The sequence below is a fragment of the Chaetodon trifascialis genome (assembly GCF_039877785.1).
Source record: "Chaetodon trifascialis isolate fChaTrf1 chromosome 24 unlocalized genomic scaffold, fChaTrf1.hap1 SUPER_24_unloc_1, whole genome shotgun sequence".
Taxonomy (NCBI): domain Eukaryota; kingdom Metazoa; phylum Chordata; class Actinopteri; order Chaetodontiformes; family Chaetodontidae; genus Chaetodon; species Chaetodon trifascialis.
Genome location: NW_027255838.1, coordinates 229,931 through 236,196, shown reverse-complemented (window position 1 = coordinate 236,196; position 6,266 = coordinate 229,931). Strand labels below are relative to the sequence as shown.

At 43.1% G+C, this 6,266-nt stretch overlaps 1 non-coding gene across 1 annotated transcript; it reads right to left on the bottom strand.

The window, feature by feature from the left end:
- Positions 1-650: 650 nt before the first annotated feature.
- Positions 651-769, bottom strand: LOC139328237 (5S ribosomal RNA). Its single transcript, XR_011601825.1, has one exon. It is a non-coding gene; the product is annotated as a 5S ribosomal RNA (ribosomal RNA).
- Between the last annotated feature and the right edge of the window lie 5,497 nt (positions 770-6,266).

Below are 6,266 nucleotides of genomic sequence, written 5' to 3'. Positions count from 1 at the left end.
ATTACAAGGGGTTTGATTTGTCAGTGTAAACAATGAATGGGCCTCAAAGGACTACAGACCTGTGGCACTGACCTCCCACATTATGAAGACTCTGGAGAGACTTGTCATGAGAAGAGCAGGTCCAGAGTTAATCACCTGCAGGCAATGCTGACGGCTGACGTGCTGACATGCTGAGGTAAGCGTATCGTCTCACTTCCTGTTTCTGGTTGCTGCCTTAGGAGTTCCATTCTAGCACAAACTGCCAGTTGGTAATTAAATATTTAGTTTGGGCAATTTCAGGCCGTGTTCAGAGCTGGGTCAGAAGGTCAAATGTAGTCCTTATTATTTCACCTGTGCCATGGGTTAGCAAGGTCTGATTAACTTGAGTAATACCTCATCTTAAAGCTTAGATTCTCTTCTTTTAAACAAGTATAAACTTTCCATTCTAGCACAAACTGTCAGTAATTAAATATTTAGTTTGGTCAATTTCAGGCCGCGTTCAGAACTGAGTCAGAAGGTCAAATCTTCTTTTCTGCTCCTGTTCTGCGGGAGCAGCCTCTCATGGTTTCACTTGTGTGTTGCAAGCCCCCTGTTCCGTGGTGCTACTTTCTTCTCAGTGTGGACGGCCATTGCACCGAAGTCGAGAAGAAAAGGCTTACAGCACCAGAAAAGGCTTACAGCACCTGGTATTCCCAGGCGGTCTCCCATCCAAGTACTAACCAGGCCCGACCCTGCTTAGCTTCCGAGATCGGACGAGATCGGGCGTTGTCAGGCTGGTATGGCCGTAAGCCACAAAGGCTGATGCGCACAAGCTTTTTATACATGTGCCCTCGCTATGTACACTCTGGGGTGTGAGGGCTCGCTCCTTTCACGTCTTTCCAAATGTCGAGGCCGCTTTTATTCTTCGCTCCAACAAATCTGATTTCCAACGGAGACAAGTCAATCAATGGATATACTTTTCTTTGCACACACGGGCCTGATGGAGCAAAGTTCAATGTGCCCCCTAACCAACAGCTTACACGTGCTTCTTTCGGAGAAATTTGTTATCACCAGCATGAGCCATCCTTGCCAAGGCAATATTATTTGTCATACTCTTTTTGTATGATATCATGTAGACACATATGTTGTTGATTTCCTTTGTATGCTGTTTTATTGTCTGTTGGGATGCGTGGATTCACCTCTGCCCTTCTTGAGGAGGATACAGAGAGCTGGGGGGTATTCCAGGTCGGAGGTTCAACAAACTCTGAGTTTATCTCTGAACTCTGAGTTGACTTACTGTGAGATGGGAAACTCTGAGTATCCGGTTCCAGAACAGCTGATCTGAGTTAGTTCAATCAACTCTGAATATGTTAACCTTGAGTTGTGCGCGTGCATAACCACTATAAAAAGCCATCATCAATAGAGCCCCGATACCACGAGTCACCATGACAACTGAAAAAAAAAAACAAAGAAAAAAGAAAGAAAGATCAAGTTATTTTACCCCGATGGAGTTGGAGGTCTTATTGCAGGCCTATGTGGAGTATGAGCACATATTTCGGCGTAAATATATCACCGCTGCAGCAGCGAAGGAGAGAGAAACGGCATGGGAGAAAACTGCTACCCGAGACAACGTGTAAGTTTGAATGAACTATTCCATTGACTTAACATTTAACCGTACTTAAGATCGTAGCATACAGTTATGAATGTAAGTAGGAATAAAATCTGATTTTCATTTAGGTGCAATCCAACAGGGGAGAAAGAATCAGCGAAAAATGAAATATAAAAACATCATTCAAAAAGGTAAGGCATATTTTGCTAGGCTATGATTGTACCTCCCTTTGATTTTAATTTTATTTTTTTAATTGACTTTTAAACAAAGTGAATATTAATTCATTGGCGACTTCAAGTAGTAATTTAAACCCCTAACAACATGTTGTTTTAACATGTCATCTCACTTAATATCCCACTTAGTAGATTAACACTTGATACAATGTTTACACATTTTTATTTTATAGGTATTGAGGTCATTTAAAATGTGACGATGTGTCCACGAACACTCAATAAAATACTAATTAAAAAAAAAAAGATTAACATTTGAGTTCTGCTCAGCCAACAGAGAGATGGCAGAGGCCCGAAAAATGGGTGGAGGACCACCTCAACCACCAAAGTATTCTGAAACAGTATATTTTCCTTCATCACAGGAGGATGATGATGATGATGATGAAACACTGTCTGCTGCCACAGGGAGCAATCCAGAGAGGCCTACTGAAGTGTGTCTTAATATTATGTAGAGCTACTGGCAGTGCTCTGCCCATTCACATTCCTTTACATTCTGGAGTGGAATGTGGAGTTGGACATGTACACTGAAGTGATGAGCATAGATAATGGACAAACAACTAGCACATTCTTGTCCTTCAACAGAACGACTGGGCATCAGCAGGAGGAAGGTCCATCAACTTCCACAGGGCGGCTTGACACAGTCAGATTTTTGGTCAATACCATGTTAAATCTGTATGTAGAACTGTAGGATTTAAATGTCATCCATAAGTTTCCCAGTTACCAGTGAAGGAGTTGTATAGAGTCGACTTCATGAAGAGTATAGAGAAAAGTGAAAAGGAAATGGTCTATTTGGATCGGCAGATTAGAAAAACAGACCTTGAAATTCTATTACTGGAACTCCAGTTGAGGTGGATGCACTTCACAGGTGAAATATGTTAATGGATGGAACTATATTACAAATCCTGACTGCTGCTTTTGTACTTTTAGGGAATAAAGAAGACCAAACCACATGTGGATTTGTCATTATTTGACTGTTTTAATCAAAAGTAGTTTCTGCTGTTTAGGTCCCTTACAGCCCTTCCATCCTGGACGTCTGCAGGGTGGATGGGATGGTCATCCTCAGGGTCATTAATTTGTACAACAGGGTGTTGCTCTCCTCTAATAGTTGCAATATTATGGAGAACAACACATGCCACAGTGATGTCACATGCCCTCTCTGGGATGACCCTGAGCTAACACAGGCACTGGAACCTGGATTTGAGTATGCCTATGGCCATCTCAACCCAGGCTCTAGTCCTGCAGTGGGCCACATTAAAACGTTGTTGGGGCCCCGGCTCAGGGTCAGGGTAAGGGGTCAACAGAGTGGGCTGACATGGATAGCCTCAACCCCCCAGTATCAAGCACTCCTGTAATTATAGAGGACACATTTGAGTGTATTAAAAAGGGAGACAAAGAACATTTGTACAAGTTTTAGCTTCCTTACCTCGTGCAAATCTGTTGCTCAGACTACACTCCCAGTAGATCCAGAAGTCATGTACAGAGCTAGGCCACCTGGCTTCTACATTTGTAATGATGTAAGCTGCATCACATATGATCTTCACAGTGCAGAGAATGACATGTGTTACAGTGTATTGTAATGTATACATTTTCATGCACAAAATTTTTAAGATGGTAGGTCATAAACCTGGACATTGATGCTCTGAAAGGATTTTCTATTCACATAGTGCCCTTTGTGTTCTGCAGGTGCTGTAATGGGAATTTGTGTCCCATCTATGCATCCTATCACATTTGGAAGCCCTGCAAAATACCAGCTAATTAAGCTACTGAACCCACTCTGAGGTCGCAGCAGAATGTATATCATAATTTAAAATAAAAGAATATATGATTTCTACATCAGTCACCAGTCTCTACCATCATTGCTACCATCATAGGCGTTTCAGTGCGAGGTCACTTTCCTCACAGCTCTACACACTGTTGCCTTTCCGAAGTGCTCTGCATCCTCAATATTGTACAAAAAACTACCGTTTGCAAAAAGAAAAACGTAGCACTATGCGTAAAATTTGCTGTGATGTGAGCGCATGTCCGCGGTGTGTGAGGTTGGTGATGTACGGCCGGAGAATGTTATCCAGATAAATTATACCGTTTGATGAAAAGCGGTAGCGTTTGAACAGATATTCCTCTGGAAATGACAGGACACCTAAACTCGGTCGGAAGATTCTCTCGTGACGTAAAGCGTTTCGAATCAGTTGGGCTTCGATATCAATCGGATTGGGAATGAACGGGCAATCCATGTCTAACAGCTTTCTTCATGTGGAGACAGGTAGAAACTCAGGGTTTCTTAAAGTAAACCTGCCAGCGAGCAGGTTATGTTCACAGAATCTGTTACCATGGTGACTGACTCAGAGTTTCAGTTACCTCTCTTTCTGGAACAGAAAACTCAGAGTTTCCCTCATCTCAGGCTTAACTTACTCTGAGTTTTCACATAACCCACTTTCTGGAATACCCCCCGGGTCTGATGACGTTTGCACAGCTGTATTAGCTGTCAAAGGGACTGCAGCTGAACGCACATAGAAGCCTTTATTTAAGAACAATTTCTAAAAACACACAGTAGTCTTTAATTTTGTAATTTGCTTTAAATATGCGAATCATTTAAACTTTCTTTTAAATAATCTAATATATGTATGGGTTTGTGTTGTTTGACGATCACTCAAAAAATAAAAATAAAAGAAAGAAAAAAAGCTGCTCTGTGTGATGCCACAAGTATTCGTAGTTAAAGTCACCTTTATATCCTAAAGTGCCAGATATATCGAGCACAGACTGACGGTGCGTGATATTGCGTTTCATACGACACGCCCCTTAAATAATAGCCTACTTCCGCGTAGGCTACACCGGTGTATCCTCACTCTGATCTCCTTCAGAAGCCTCCTCTCTCCTCGCTCCTCGTCTCCTTCAGGTACATTTAAGCAATTGGAAGATCCTTCATCATGACGGAGGGGAAACGACTTCCGGGTCGACGAAGGAGCGAGGAGACGAGGAGGCACAATTCAACGTAATGAAAGGCACCCAGAGAATCCTCCAGAGCAGGCATGTCCAAACTATTCCACAAAGGGCCGTGTGGCTGCAGGTTTTTCCTCCAACCAATCAAGAGGATGCAGTCTGACCAGTCAGCTGTCTGCAGACTGAGATCAGCTGATGAAATGAGTCAAGTCTGGTGTGCTGCTGCTTGGTTGGAAAGAAAACCTTCAGCCACTCGGCCCTTTGTGCAATAGTTTGGACATGCCTGCTGTAGAGCCAGCTCCTGAGAGATTTATGAATGATAGAAATCAAGCAGCTGCACAAACAAAAACACACATCGACAGCACATCCATGGCCTGAAAAGTGTGCCCCCTAATTCGGGGGCACTGAACACACCAGTCTTGCTCCCATGTCCCAAGTTCATTTCTTGGTGTGTGCTTCGTCCTTGAACCTTAACTGTTATTAGTGATCCAGTGCTTTTGCCCTGAACACAGCAGGGGCTTCGCCCAAGACGCGAAAAACGCACGAAAAAATCCCATAAGAAATGAATGGGACGAGCAGAAAAATGCAACAAAATCTCCCCTTTTTCAACGGACTACTGCTCCGGCATACTTTCACCTAGAGACTCCATTCCAACTTTTAAACGTAGACACAAGTCTTGTCTATTAGTGTATTAAATTTCGTTTTGATAGGTTGTATAGTTTTTGAGCAGTCGCCGTTCAATAACCGTGAGCGTTTTGGGAGAAATTGTGAGTTTATAATGGGTGTGTATTGCACGGAATGTTCACGCTAGAGTGGAGGGGATTAACTGCCAGAGTGGAGAGAAGCTCTGAAAATTGTCTGAAACTTTTTCTTTCCACGCTCCTCCAAAGCACAAATTTCGATCTACGCACGTGAAAATTCACAGAGTTGTAGTGCTGCTTGCGCTGATTCTCACAATGTGCCTGGCTAAGAGATAGGACTTACGGTTTTTGATATATGAGCCTCTGAGTGAGGAGAGTACCTCTGACCTCGCCCATAAGGTCCAATACAAATCAAAAACAGGAGAAACAGAAACCAACCATGTTTTTAACTGCTGTAAAATCCGCATTTCTGACCCCAGCAGAAAAAAGAAAGTGATCAGTGTATACAGCAAAGCCTTGTAGCTCTGATGGTAAAGAAATTTTGGCAATAGGGCTTTCAGTCTTCATGTGAGAAGCGTTTGTTTGAGGGATGCGCAGAGGCTGAATTCAGACGTTTCTGTCTCTGCTCCTCATTGCCTCCGATACAATGCATGTGTGTCTGCACCTGTGTCTGAGTGGGTGACATCATTGATCAGGCCACCTCAAGTTGCTGTGGCAACCTCAGCACTCCTCTCCCACACACACATATGTAGCTTCAGCTGCAGCTATGCAGTGGCTTGACAATGAGCCACAGCCTAGCCTATTACTGGTGAGTTGTAAATGTTAGTGAGGTAACGAATGATGTTGCCCTGTTAGCATTAGCCACAATGCTAACATGCTAACATTGGCTAA